Here is a 14,518-nt window from a genome sequence, read left to right on the forward strand (position 1 = left end):
TGATTTCAGCTGTGAATGTAGTAATGGGAGCTGCATGGTTACAGGCGGCTGACATGAAATAGCCTAGATAACTATGCAAATCGCTCATCTCGAGCCTAGTTAACAAGAAATTACAGAAACTGGAGCTACGGCTGGAGAGACTTGCATTTCTGAGATTCTTAGAGGAAAATGGAAAGCACTGAGCTTCTAATGTTTCATGAGGTTAAGCAATGTTTCCAAGGAGACCTGATTGTGTAACTCAAACTCACAATGTTTTACTCTGAAACTGGTTTTTGCTTTTTTCAACCAAAAAGGATCTACTGTCAGTGAGAGTAAAGGATCCACAGCTCTATCTCTCTAATTAACAGTCCATCAAGTGCTCATATGACATTTCATGGCAGCTAACAGTTGGCCCCTGTTTTGAAGGGACTGGGTTTAGTGGCAGGCAGCACGGAAAGCAAGGGAAGAAGAGCTATCAAGCACAACTTGAGGGCTTATGACTTGGTTGACTAACTTGACTATATCACAGTCCAAAAATTGTAGCTGTACAAAATATCTGTATATTCACAAGAGAAGGACAAGTGGGTGAGGCTGTGCCATGTGACTCGCTGGGATTTTGAACAAATGTCTCTTCAAACCAGGTGAAGCATTCACGACAAATCAGAGAAACCATGACTGCCAAGACCAGCTTGGTGAACCTCTGAGTTCATCTTACCAAGCTTACTACGATAGCATCGATGAGGGCTTATGGGGATATAAAGGACTCAAAGAGAACTGTATTAGTGAAAGGACTATGCCAGAATAGGTGATCATTCAGAAAATATGTACCCCTGGAACTTCTACACAACTCCTCCACCAGAAAATCTGCTGTTCCCAGCCATTGTTTGACTGTGTTTATAACCATGGGGAAGGATTTTCTGAGTCTTATACCCTTCATGAGTTTCCTGAGCCTTGTAAATTCATTATTCTCCAGAGTATTCACACAATGCGATTGTTTCAAATCAGAAGAAACATTTACATCACAGTTGGAGATTGTGGTGAAACATGAGTCCATATTTTGGCATCTTTTAATCTTTACATAGCTTGAGAATTGTACAATATTTGACCACTTTCCCATTATAGAAAAGAATTTCTATATGCACTAGTACACCAACTGTGAAGGAAAAGAAATTTTTCCAGAAACTGCTTAATTCAAGAACAATGTAGCCAGTTTTTAGCCTCACTAGGTAGTTCAGATTTTGAGCAGTAGAATGTTCTAAAAAGATGCATGCTTGCTTGCTAACAATGCTAACAGTTGATACCTTCAGGAAATTCTCTATAATGCTTTGTTATTTGGCAGTAGTGATGTGTTTGTGTTTGTGTGTGTGGTTATTCTAAAAAATAATATGGACATTTTAAACTCCATTTTTTAGAGCCCAAAGCTGATAGGCAGCGTTTGACTTGAACTTAGTTTAGACACCGATTGGAAGTTGTAGAAAATATTTAAAGAGTGGAAAATAATGAATCCATGTAGTTTGCTTTCATGAGTCTACTCCCTAATAATGCCCTTTAAACCCAGAATTTGTTCTTCTAGTATTCATCCCTAAAAATTGCCTTGAGAGCTAATACTGAGGAAAGGATAAGAATTCTATAGTAGCTTTCTTTTTGTACCATAAAGAATTAAATTTAGAGTTTATACCTATTTTTTTTTGAATCTTGAGACTTCCAAACTATATATTCATTTGAACCTTTCATTTTACAATGCTGAGCAAGCAGCTCAAGATACAACAAGAACACACACTAACATTAAATAATTAAAGGACTAGGGGCCTTGGACTATGTGCTGACAATTCATTTGAGAGGTGATTTGGAAGTCACAGAAGAAGGAATAGCCAAATGTACAAAATTAAGGTTAAAATAGCTGAGAGGTTTACTTCACAGGAATAATTTTGATCATAGAAATGGCCTTTGACTACAGGGTTTTAGTAATGAGTTTGAGTAAATCCCAGTGCTTTCCTTATGTTGGTATAGTATACACATGTCCCAATGGTAGCATCTGTGTTCATTGTTTTTATGTCTTCCATTCTGAAGGGCTAAGGTCATTTAGAAAGTAAAATTTAGGCCTTAAAACTCCACCATTACACTCGTTCTGCCAGTACTCTTCCCCAAAGGCTGTCTGCTGTAAGACTTTCAATAAAAGAAGGGTCATTGTTGACCTGGGGAGACTGAGTAACTGCTCTCAAGCTTGCCTTGGACTGCTGTGTTCTGGGATTTCGATCCATTTAGCCACCAACTCTTGGGGCAGCAAGCCCTAGGGCATAGTCTTGCGTGCCTACATGTCAGTTTATAAACCGAGAGAAAGGGTCTCTCGCAGCTCGCTGTTAGTGCTCTTTACCCACTGGGCGGAACGACTGGACGAAGGCGACTGCATCAGTGGTGGCATCCAATCTGATCAGAATCAGTGAGTGTTTGCCCCTAATTTGTACCAAAATAAATTCTTGAGAACCTTTACCAGACTCTCGTGGATTCACACAACGCCGCTGATAGTTACCACTGCATGTCAAGAGGTGAAAGAAGAAATATCCATGAAATGTGAATAGACAGAAAGGGAAAGGGCCATCCATATTGTCACAATTTTTGATTCATTAGCCTTTACAAATAAAGCGCAGATTCAATTAGGCTAAGTAGATGGTTATTTAAAAATAGTCCATAAAGTATTTCTTTATCATATAGTAAATAAGGTTTATGTTTAACCACAGCTTAGCATGTTCCAGTGTTAGCATCAGGGCAGTTTGTTTTCGTAGCTTGATCTAAACAACACTTTATGTTGACACTTCTATTACGTATTTAATGAACTCACATCAAATATGCATGGCAAATAAATACTATGTTCCTGGTAAACCTTTATTCTTTCTTGCTCTCTTGATCTGTTCAAGAGAGGTAATGCAGTTTCCACAATATATTTCTTCTCTCATAAAAATGCACATCCCAGGCATTGTTGCTAAATCTTATTTTAATATTTTTGCAAGACAGAAAAGAGAAATTTCAATCATCCTAAGTGTAGATGTGCAGCTATTTAAAACTCAGTTCTGAACTCTACCTCAGTTTGCCTCTGAAGAGCCAGTCTGTCGAGAGGTACCCCTCTGACAGAAAGGATTAAGTCTCTGGAAAATCTTTAATCTGCTGCCCATACTGAAAAGCAGTAAGGCAACACATATGATGCCACCAATAAGAATTAGAGATGAAAATGGTACACTTAGTAGTAGAAGATTGTCTTGAACCTGGAGTTGCCCTGTGACTGTGTATCTGAGCACTGTAGAGGTGAGCTATGCTAATCCCCTTCCCGAAAAGAAGTGGTTAGGATGGTCCCAAAGCATACCCTGGAATATCAGATGATCTCTTCATTGTCCATGAGGTTGATATAAAATAGTCTGGAAGCGACTTGGATTTCTAAGACAGGAAAAATATACAATGGTCTGGTCCAAGGTTTGCTTACATAACCTATGACTTAGGGGAGCAGTGCAAACGAAAGGTGATCATATTCACAATCTACACACCCCTCCTGAGTCCCTGCAAAAGTCACTTTTAGATTGCGAATGGCATTGTCCCCGAGTGGGCAGAGCAAGGCAATTTGCCCTCTAAGTTTTCATATCCAGCATAGGGTTCAGCCAAACAGAGAACAAAATTGTGATTCCTTCCTTTTGTGGCAGATAAATATGAAGACAGACACTGCTAGGCGGTGTTTGTCTTACCCAGACCCAGAATGTGAGATCAGTATGAATTTTCCTGGTAATTAAATTTTATAAAAAAAAAACATGAATCCTTTGGTTTATTCTGAGTAACTCTGAGACCAGAAATAACAAATGTTTGATTCTTGAGCTCAATAGACTTTGAAATAAGTGCCTGTTTTCGTTCGTCTCCAGCTTTGGGTCTATTTTGAAGCAGCTTTAAAGCTAGCGTTCCTTGTAACTCGCGATGGGATGTCTTTATACACCACTGACAGTAATACAACTCATTTTGGGTGATTAACTTAACCCCCAGCACCACAAGTGCCTTGCTGTATTAGCATATCTTTCAAGGAATAGCTGCAGCGTGAGAAAATTGCCTGTAGGATTATTTGCAACTAGGAACCTGTGAAATGTAAAATAAAATTGAAGACTATAAAGTAAAACATCAAAGCTACCTAAAATATTAATAGCCAGCACTCTAAAAAGTAATTTAGAAGATTGTATGAGGTAGTGAAAATTACTAATTTAAAAAGAGTTTTTTTTTATTTTTTTTTTAAGGAGGAGTTAGAATAAACAAGAGACAATAGGAATTCATTCTGCTCATATCATAAAAGGAATTCAAGGGGATATTGCAGCCCTGTCAGTGGAGACGATCTAAGGTTTGATATTTGCCAATCTTGAATTTAAAACTATATGAAAACAAAGCTGACATTCTCCCCATTTCAAAACTTACAGGGAAATAGGAGATACCCCTTGTAAGTTATGTGACAGATCCAGAGGGCATTTTCAATGACAACTGGAGCTCTTATCTCTTCAGGGTATTTGCTCTAAGTTACCCTGGAGTGATTGCCTGTGGTCTTCTGATGCTGTTTCTCTAGCCATTCTTTCATTCTGTTTTGGTTTCATTTCGCCCAAATGCATCCTATGGCAGGGATGCCTACTCCAGTGCCCACAATCAGCTTCATAGGCTGGGCATAAAATCCTCCTTCCAGACTCATGTAGGATGCATTCAAAACTTGCCCCTGCCGCTTAGCTAGCAGTTGTTTAAACATGAGCTGGCTGCTTACATCCCTATGCCTTACCCCCCTTGCCCATAAGCAAGTCCCTTCTAACTCAAGGTGCTGTCAAAGATTTCAGCGGAGAGTGCTCACAAAACCTTCATCTTTCTTCCTGGTAGAGCAGCAAACATCTAACAATGTGGAGCTTCTGAGAAACGATTCCTTTCAGGAGATGATTTCAGGGAAGGGTGGATGGAGCATAATGGGAGTGTGAAGACAAGGCAGACACAAGGGCACTTTCAGACATCTTTCCCTCGGGAAGAGGTTCTCCACATAGATTAACATGTGTCTCCTTGTAGGGGAGGTACTATAGAAGGGAAAATAGGCTATATTTCTGGTGCCTAGAGAGTAGGAACCACCTCTGTGTTTACATCTGTATTTAAATGTACTATGCTGCTTTGAGGATATGCCTATCTATATAACAAACAAAGCTGATCATTTCTGCAAAATCTAAAATGTCTAAAGTAGGAAAACTGTACTTAGGGTAGAATGTTGAGGCAAGTCGCATAAATATTAAAGGCAAAAGAAAAATCAATAAAATGCTGAAAGGAAGCAAGAAATAATAAGACAAGGAAGGAAAGATGACATAAATTATCTATATAAAACGTGCTAAAGTAATTAATACATAGTTCAGAAAAAGAATGATGAAGAAGAAAATGACATAATGTTATCAATACTGACCACATCACATGTCAGGCTTTGTACTAAACATTTTAGTTATGGTGTGTGTGTTCTTGAATTTAGAGCAAAAATTATTTCTATTTTATAAGTAAGGAGGTAAGTATTTAAAAATTATGTTACATTTACAAGATGCACTTAGTACTGAGGAAATCAAGAGTTTAGAGAAATATGCAGAAAATGTCTTGTAAACCAAAAAGCAAATCAGATCATGTTGAAGGACGTTGGCAAAGTGACTTACAATAAGGGCTGGAAGATGACTCACTTGCTAGAGACTGTATAAGCATAAGGACCTGTGTCTCTTTCTCGGCATCCACATAAAAAGGCGAGTGCAGTGGTCCTTGCTTTTACTGCCAGCATTGGGGAAGCAGACATGGAAGGATCCCAGAGCTACACGGGCAGCCTACTGGAAATAACAAAAGCCTGTGATCTGCAGGGTAGCTAGGGATCATGAAATACACTCAACAGCATCACGTAAAAGTAGTAAAGCATGTAATTATAATAAATGATGCATCCCTATCTATCCTGTGAGAAATCAGAAAGAAAGCTTCATGCCTGGGGTAATTGGGAAAGATCATTAATAAATGCAAGACATTCATTTGTGGGAAGTCATATGAATAAAACAATGAAAAGACTTAAAAGAAACATTGGGGAAAATCTTTATGGGCACGTCATCAACAAAGTCCCAACCCTGATTAAAAACCCGCTAAATTATTTCAATTTCAAAAATCTACTAAATTGAAAATGTTTTCCATCAAAAAGTAAATATTTTCTGCTGACAAAAGAATTCTTGAATCAAGGGAAAAAGTCAATGGGCAAACAGATAATCAATCCAACTTGGAACACCAAACAAACAGATGCATCCCATAACTGCGTAAAGAGGCTGAGAAACTGAGAAGGTCCCCAAAGGAAAACGGACCGAGGATATGAACTGACAGCCCACTGAAAGGAAAATACAAATGCTTCTTAAGTGTATGAAGGTTTGCCTAATCTTATCCATGATAAGACAAATGCAAACTCACACTGCACTGAGATGTTACTTTTCAATTATGTGGGCCAGGAGTGAAGTCCCAAGTAAGCTTTATGAACATTCCAGAAAAACAGATTCCTCAAAGGAATTCTGCTAGAATGCCATCAAAAAAGGAGGCAGAGAGGTTGAGTGGCAAATAATGACAAAAAAGACCAACCATTCTATGGCTAAAACTAACTCATCTCATTATTTCTTCTTGATGTGAACATTTCTAATGAAGAGCTTAATTGCCCAGGAAATGTTTGCACTTTGTTAATTCTTTGCAGATTCACATGGTGTATTTTGATAATATTCACAGTCTCCTTCCCTTTAGTCCTCTTCTACCTACACTTGTTTTATGTTGGGATCTCCTTTTATTTACTTTTTAAATACACTAACCTATTGACTCCAATTGGAGATCTTCATATATTTCTGGATGTGAGGCTATCTATTGGAGCATGGTTGATCTGCTAGGAGTCATATGTTGTAAAAGGAGGAGCGATGAGCCATTGGCATGGTCTCAGATTACTTTCTTCCTGATCCCAAGTGGGCATACAAACATCTGGGCCCAGAAATGCTCCATAGCTGGAGATTGCACTGGCAACAGGTCCCAGAAAGCCTCGCTTTAAAATGGCGTGGCTTTTTTTATAAGGCTGCCGAGTCAGGAAAGTCTCTATGTGGCACTCCACCCACAAACAGGAAAAGGCTATGTTAAACTCTCTCTCCTTTTTAAGCCCTCTCAGGTTTTACGTGGAGTTAATAGACCACGTTGGGCAGCCACTCTGTTGTAAAAGGAGGAGAGGTGAGCCATTGGCATGGTCTCAATATTGTATCTTTCTGGAGTCTTTGATGGAGTTGAAGAAGAGATAGATGGTTATAGTTTTCCATTGCTATGATTAAGATAAAATATGTATATATATTGTAACTGTAATTCTTGCTTGATAACTGTTTTGTTATATGTAATTTTACTATGTTACCATGGAAGCTTTTCTTTTTTGTTTAAACAGAAAAAGGGGAAATTATGTAGGAGGGTCTTCTGTTTTGTGTTGATTTCATTGGTTAAATAAAGAAACTGCCTTGGCCTTTTGATAGGACAGAAAATTAGGTAGGCAGAGTAGACAGAGCAGGATGCTGGGTAGAAGGCAGTGTGGCAGACGCCATGGCTCTCTGGTCTGAGATGGATGTAGGCTAGAATCTTGCCAGTAAGCCATAGTCATGTGGTGATACACAGATTTATTAGAAATGGGTTAATTAAGATGTGAGAGTTAGCCAAGAAGAGGTTAGAGATAATGGGCCAGGCAGTGTTTTAAATGAATACAGTTTCTGTGTAATTATTTCGGGTAAAGCTAGCTGAGCGGTGGGATGCGGCCCTCTCGTCTCATCACTACAGTCATACCCTTAGAGAAAACTGACTTTTACTTCCCAGAAGCTATCAACAGTCTATAGCTCCCCAGATAGGGCTGGGGCATGCATGAACCCCTTCCCATGTCATGCTAGAATGTTGACTGGTTTGATCTTGTCCTGGCAGCCAGAGTTGTTGTGAGTCCACGGGTACAATGGTTCTGTCCTGGCCAGAAGACACTGTGTTGTTCCAGTCTGCCCTGACAATCTTTCTAACCCTCTTCTGGATGGTCCTAAAACCTTAGGGAAAGGGTGTGACATAGATGTCCCACTTGTAACTGGGCACTCCACAGTCGCTTATTCTCTTAATTTTGACCAGTATTGAGTTTCTGCATTAGCCACTAAACAAAGAAATTTCTCTGATGAGGTCTCAGAGCTGCATGAATATATGGTTAGAGAGAAAAGAATTGAGAGAAGAGTTTAATGCCATGTATATTTAACAAAATAATAGTAACAGTGGTCCTCTTAGCACTCCAACCATGGGTTATTTCCCAGATTTTTAGGGCCAAGTATGTGCTCCCTCTTATGGAATAACTTATTGCCAATTAGAAAGTTCTTGGTTTTCTTTATAACATTCATATCATTATTACACCCTTGAATATATCTGGTTATACCAGTTATTATTGCAGTTCATTTAGTATAACCAAAAAATAGTTTAGGAATTAATTCCTAAAATGGAATAACAAGGCATGAAATTTGTCTTTGCATTTGCAATAATCATTTGATAAAATATATCCAACTATTTTTTAAATAACTTAAACACTGAACAATGAAGGGTGGTGATATTTAAATCGGGATACATGAGTTGAGTTATAGCATGGCTTCAATACACAGCCTAATGGTTCTAGGCTGCAGGACCCAAGGGGAGAATTCTGGCAATAACGAGAAGACTTCCTGTAACACGATTAATAAGAACCCAGAGACAAATATTGGGGTTTAACCTGAAGGTTAGAAAAGCAAAACAGTCAGCCACTGGCTCTTACCTCTGCCTCAGTATGAAATGGCGATCCTGCCTCCAGGAATCTCAGAATGAGTCTGTGTCAGAGCTGTCTTCTCCCATCTTATATTCATCTCTAGTGCTGGGATTAAAGTCATGTGCTGCTCCTAGTGTGGCTACTGGGATTAAAGGTGTGTGTCACCACTGCCTGGTGGATGATCAGTGTGACTCTTTACTCTCTGAAATTCAGGTAAGCTTTATTTATTAAAATACAGATGAAATATCACTTCTAGAGTTTGGGAGAAGTTAGGGACATCAGCTAGTTCGAGTTCAAATTACTTATTGTTAGAAAGGAAAAAAGGAATCATCAAAAACAAAGACAACACCTTTCAGAATCTGCAGGGGACCAGACGGCGGAGGTGGCCGGAGGACTCCCTCCGTGGCCGGCGGGGACCAACTGAGACTAGAGAGGCAGCAGAGGACACAGGCCTCAGGCGGCGCCCGTAGTGGCAGCAGAAGCGGGCTGCAGGGACCGCGCGCAACACCGAGAGCAGATCGCCCCACTACAATTAAATCAAAGAGCATGAAAACACCAGAACCCAATGATCTTACAACAGAAGGTCTTCAACACCCTAACACAGAAGTGGGAAAAACTGACTTTATGAAAGCAATAGAGTCCCTTAAACAACATGTGAAAAATGCCCTTATAGAAATGGATGAGAAGTATAACAGAAAGTTTGAAGAAATGAGTAAATACGTACATAATACCCTGGGAAACCAAGAAAGAATGATCAAACAGGTAATGGAAACAGTTCAAGAATTGAAAACTGAAATGGAAGCAAGGAAGAAAACACAAACTGAGGACCAGATGGATATGGAAAATCTAGGTCAACGAGCAGAGCCTACAGAAACAAGCATAATCAATAGAATACAAGAAATAGAAGAAGGAATCTGAGATTCTGAGGACACCATAGAGAAAATAAACGCTCTGATCCAAGAAAACTGCAAAGCCAACAAATTCTCATCACAAAACATTCAGGAATTATGGGACACAATAAAAAGACCAAACTTAAGAATAATAGGAATAGAAGAAGGAGAAGAATCACAGCTCAAAGGCCCAGAAAATATTTTGAACAAAATTATGGAAGAAAACTTTCCCAACATAAAGAAAGATATTCCTTTGAATATTCAAGAAGCATACAGAACACCAAACAGACTGGATCAAAGAAAAACATCCCCTCGCCATATAATAATCAAAACACAAAATATACAGGTTAAAGAAAGAATACTAAGAGCTGCAAAGCAAAAAGGCCAAGTAACTTATAAAGGTAAGCCGATCAGACTTACACCTGATTTCTCTATGGAAACAATGAAAGCCAAAAGGTCCTGGATAGAAGTACTGCAGAAGCTAAGAAACCATGGATGCAAGCCCAGACTACTATATCCAGCCAAGCTTTCGTTCACTATAAATGGAGAAAACAAGACATTCCAGGATAAGAACAAATTTAAACAATACGTAGCCACGAATCCAGCCCTACAGAAAGTAATAGAAGGAAAATCACAACCCAAGGAATCCAACACTGCCAACACTGCCTACAATAACTGAGGCATCTAGCAACCCTTCACTAGCACAACTCAAAGAAGGGAGACACACAAATTCTACTTCCAAAAACAATAAGAATATCCGGCGTAAACAACCACTGGTCATTAATATCACTTAATACTAATGGTCTCTATAAAAAGGCACAGGCTAAGAGATTGGATACGAAAACAGGATCCAACATTCTGCTGTTTGCCAGAAACACATCTCAACCACAAAGACAGGCATCTACTCAGAGTAAAGGGTTGGGAAAAGGTCTTTCAAGCAAATGGTCCTAAGAAAAAAGCAGGTGTGGCTATATTAATTTCTAACAAAACTGACTTCAAACTAAAATCAATCAAAAGAGATCGAGATGGACACTTTATACTCATAACAAGAACAATTTGTAAGGATGACGTCTCAATCCTGAATATTTACGCCCCTAATATAAAAGCACCCACTTATGTAAAAGAAATATTACTAAAACTCAAGGAAGACATCAAACCACACACACTAGTAGTAGGAGACTTCAATACACCTCTCTCAGCAATGGACAGGTCAATCAGACAGAAACCTAATAGAGAAGTAAGAGAACTACTGGAGGTAATGAAGCAAATGGACTTAACAGACATCTATAGAACATTCCACCCAAATAGGAAAGAATATACCTTCTTCTCTGCGGCTCATGGAACCTTCTCGAAAATTGACCACATACTCGGAAACAAAGGAAACCTCCACAGATACAAAAAAAATATCAGTGTCCACCTGTGTCTTATCAGGTCACCATGGATTAAAGTTAGAATTCAACAACAATCCTACCTCCAGAAAGCCGACAAACTCATGGAAACTGAACAGTCAACTACTGAACCACACCTGGGTCAAGGAAGAAATCAAGAAAGAAATTAAAGTCTTCCTTGAATATAATGAAAATAAAGAAACAACATACTCAAACCTATGGGACACTATGAAAGCAGTGCTAAGAGGAAAGTTCATAGCACTAAGTGCCCACTTAAAGAAAACAGAGAAAGCATACATTGGAGACTTAACAGCCCACCTGATAGCTTTAGAAAAAAAAAGAAGCAGACACGCTCAGGAGGAGTAGAAGACTGGAAATAATCAAACTGAGGGCGGAAATCAACAAAATAGAAACACAGAAAACAGTCCAAAGAATCAATGAAACAAAAAGTTGGTTCTTGGAGAAAATCAACAAGATCGACAAACCCCCCTATCCAAACTAATTAAACGACAGAGAGAGAACATGCAAATAAATAAGATCAGAAATGAAAAGGGGGACATAACCACAGACACAGAGGAAATTCAGAGACTCATTAGATCTTACTACAAAAGCCAGTATGCCACAAAACTAGAAAATGCAAAAGAAATGGACATTTTTTTAGATAAGTACCACATACCAAAGCTAAACCAAGACCAGGTTAACGATCTAAATAGACCTGTTAGTCGCGAAGAACTAGAAACCGTTATCAAAAATCTCCCTTCTAAAAAAAGCCCAGGTCCAGATGGTTTCAATGCAGAATTCTACCAGAACTTCCAAGAAGAGCTAATACCTATACTCCTTAATGTATTTCACAATATAGAAACAGAAGAGTCATTGCCAAATTCCTTTTATGAAGCTACAGTTACCCTGATACCAAAACCACACAAAGACCCAACCAAGAAAGAGAATTACAGACCGATCTCACTCATGAATATCGACGCAGAATCTGCAGGGTTCTAAAACTCTCCGAGCTAATGAATCTGAGGGAGCTGCTAAAAGCCAGGAAAGAACGTAATGTCAGTACTGCCAGGAACAAGACCTAGAGCTCACACAGCACTGAGAATCCTACTTACTTCCCAGCCAGACTGGAAACATGAAAAATTTCAGAGAATATGTAAATACTCAGGTTGATATTTTCTCAGCAGAAAAGGGGAAGTAGACCTAAACTACTATTTTACTTCAGCTTAATGAATCTTAAAATTCAAAGGATCAAATTGTTTCCAAGTCACTTAACAGAGTCCTAAACAGAGCTGAGAGACTTTAAAGGACTCTAAAAATTTTCTGCACAGGCATGATTTGTGATTTCTGATATGCAACTAAAAATTTCTAGTCATGACAATGAAAAAAATTGAAATCTGTAATTAGGAGGGAAAAAGTAAATAATTGTAATCAATCCAGATATGAAATATGTTAGAATTAACAGGTATGGACATTGAAATGGTTATTATAACTGTAGCCCAAAGATTTCAAAAGCAGGAGAAGACCAAAATGTTACTCAAACTTGGAAAATGTTTTTAAAAATCATGTCAAACTTTCCCTAGAGGTAGAAAGTATTACATCTGAAATGAAAAATGTGCTAGGTTGAGATTAATGGCAGATTGAACACTGCAGGAGGAAAGATCCCTGAACTTCAAAATGTAGCAGCAGAAACTACCCAAAATGAAAAGCAAAGAGGAAGAGACTGAAGGAAAACCACACAGAAAAATAGAAACAGATAATCAGAGAGCTGTGGCATCACTCCGAGAGGCCTAATGTACACAACTAGAGTCTCCAAGGGAGAGGACACAGAAGTGAAAACACAAAAACACATTCAAGGAAAATGGCAAAGTGTCTAGATTTTATGAAAAACAAAAACCTATTAAAATCAAAGAAGTTCAGTAATTTCCATAGGGAAAGTCCTTTACCAAAACACCACCCAAGAATCTACTCAAAATGTGTGGGGAAAAAATCATAAAAGAAGTCACCCAGAAAGGCATGCTGTCTATAGAGAGTCCATAACATAAATGGCTGCATCTGTTTGGCTAGAAAGAGTGTGAGTGAGAAAACAGAGACGTAATGTCTCAAAGTTCAGAACAGAGAAGTTAATACTCTCTTCCTCTGACCAAGTTGGCTTGTCTTTCTGCTTACGAATGGAAAAACCTGGTTATAGCATCACCAAAAATAAAAGGGCAAACTGCAAATTGATGATTTTTCATCAATGACAGAACTGCATTGAGAAAACGGATAACGGTTCATTGAAAAAGAACAGTGACTGGGCCTTTGCTAACCATTAGGAAGATACCACCACTGGCCACAAAAGCCAACCTGGTTTAGTTATGAAATAAATGCAAGTCAAAAGATCATCAAGAAAGAGAACTGCTGCTCGTTAGGATGAGATCAAAGGGTCGTTTTGTGTACTCTTGTTGGGGCAGAAAATAGTCCAGCTACTACAAATATCAAGGCAAAGGGTCCTCATAAAACTAAAGACAGAACTTCCATAAGTCCTAGCTAGACCACTGCTGGGTATTTACCTCAAAGCTTCAAAGTTAGTTTCTAGAGATATCTGCTCATCAGTGTCTATTGCAGCACTGTTTATAGCAGTGAAGTTATGGAACCCACCCAGGTGTCCATCAGCAGAGGAATGGATGAAGAGAATGTTGTGTGTATACACAACAAAAATTATTTCAGTCATAAAGAACAAAGTTTGTTGTTTGCAGGAAAAGGAACAGAAGTAGAGATATTACCGGAATTAAATTATCCTCAGAAAGTCTCCTGTGTGTGAGTCTTAGACTTTACAGATACACAAGATCAGATATGTGCAGATCACATGAAGGCAGAAGAGAAACAATTTGGGGAACAAGATAACTAGGGGAGGTGTGGGAATGGGAGAGGAGTGAGGCTTGATGGGGAGGATGCTCCAAGGCAAGTTTGTACAAAAATGCCCTTCTGTAACCCATATTGACAAAACGGCCAGTGAGAAAATGCAGCTAAAATAAAATGATGAAGGTAGAGTGTGGTATGCCATGGGGTAGAAGTATTTGGGGACTTTGGATATTATTATCTTCTTGATTTATTCCAGGTCACCTCTTATAACCTTCAAATGTGTCCTCATGGTACTCGATGATGTTGGAGGAACTAGGAACTCCCTCCCCAGTCATCTTCCCTGTTTTACTTTTGAATCAGTGGTTGGCTGTTTGGGGATGTATGGTTGTGGTGGAGAATATCATTGACAGCATTAAGAAGGCCGTTCTGCTGTACTGGTGAATCTGCTGTAGGTTGGGAAAGCAGTTTTAGAGATGGCATTCACCATAGGAAAGAATGAAAAGACATTCCAAGCTCAGCATTACAGCAGGGAGAGAAATCAGTTATGAAGAATAAATAGATCCCCTTTGGACTCACAGACTCTAAGTTGGAGG

Source organism: Microtus oregoni, unplaced genomic scaffold, assembly GCF_018167655.1.
Source record: "Microtus oregoni isolate MIOR12 unplaced genomic scaffold, Mior012 000000F_ref0000247, whole genome shotgun sequence".
NCBI classification, from domain to species: Eukaryota; Metazoa; Chordata; class Mammalia; order Rodentia; family Cricetidae; genus Microtus; species Microtus oregoni.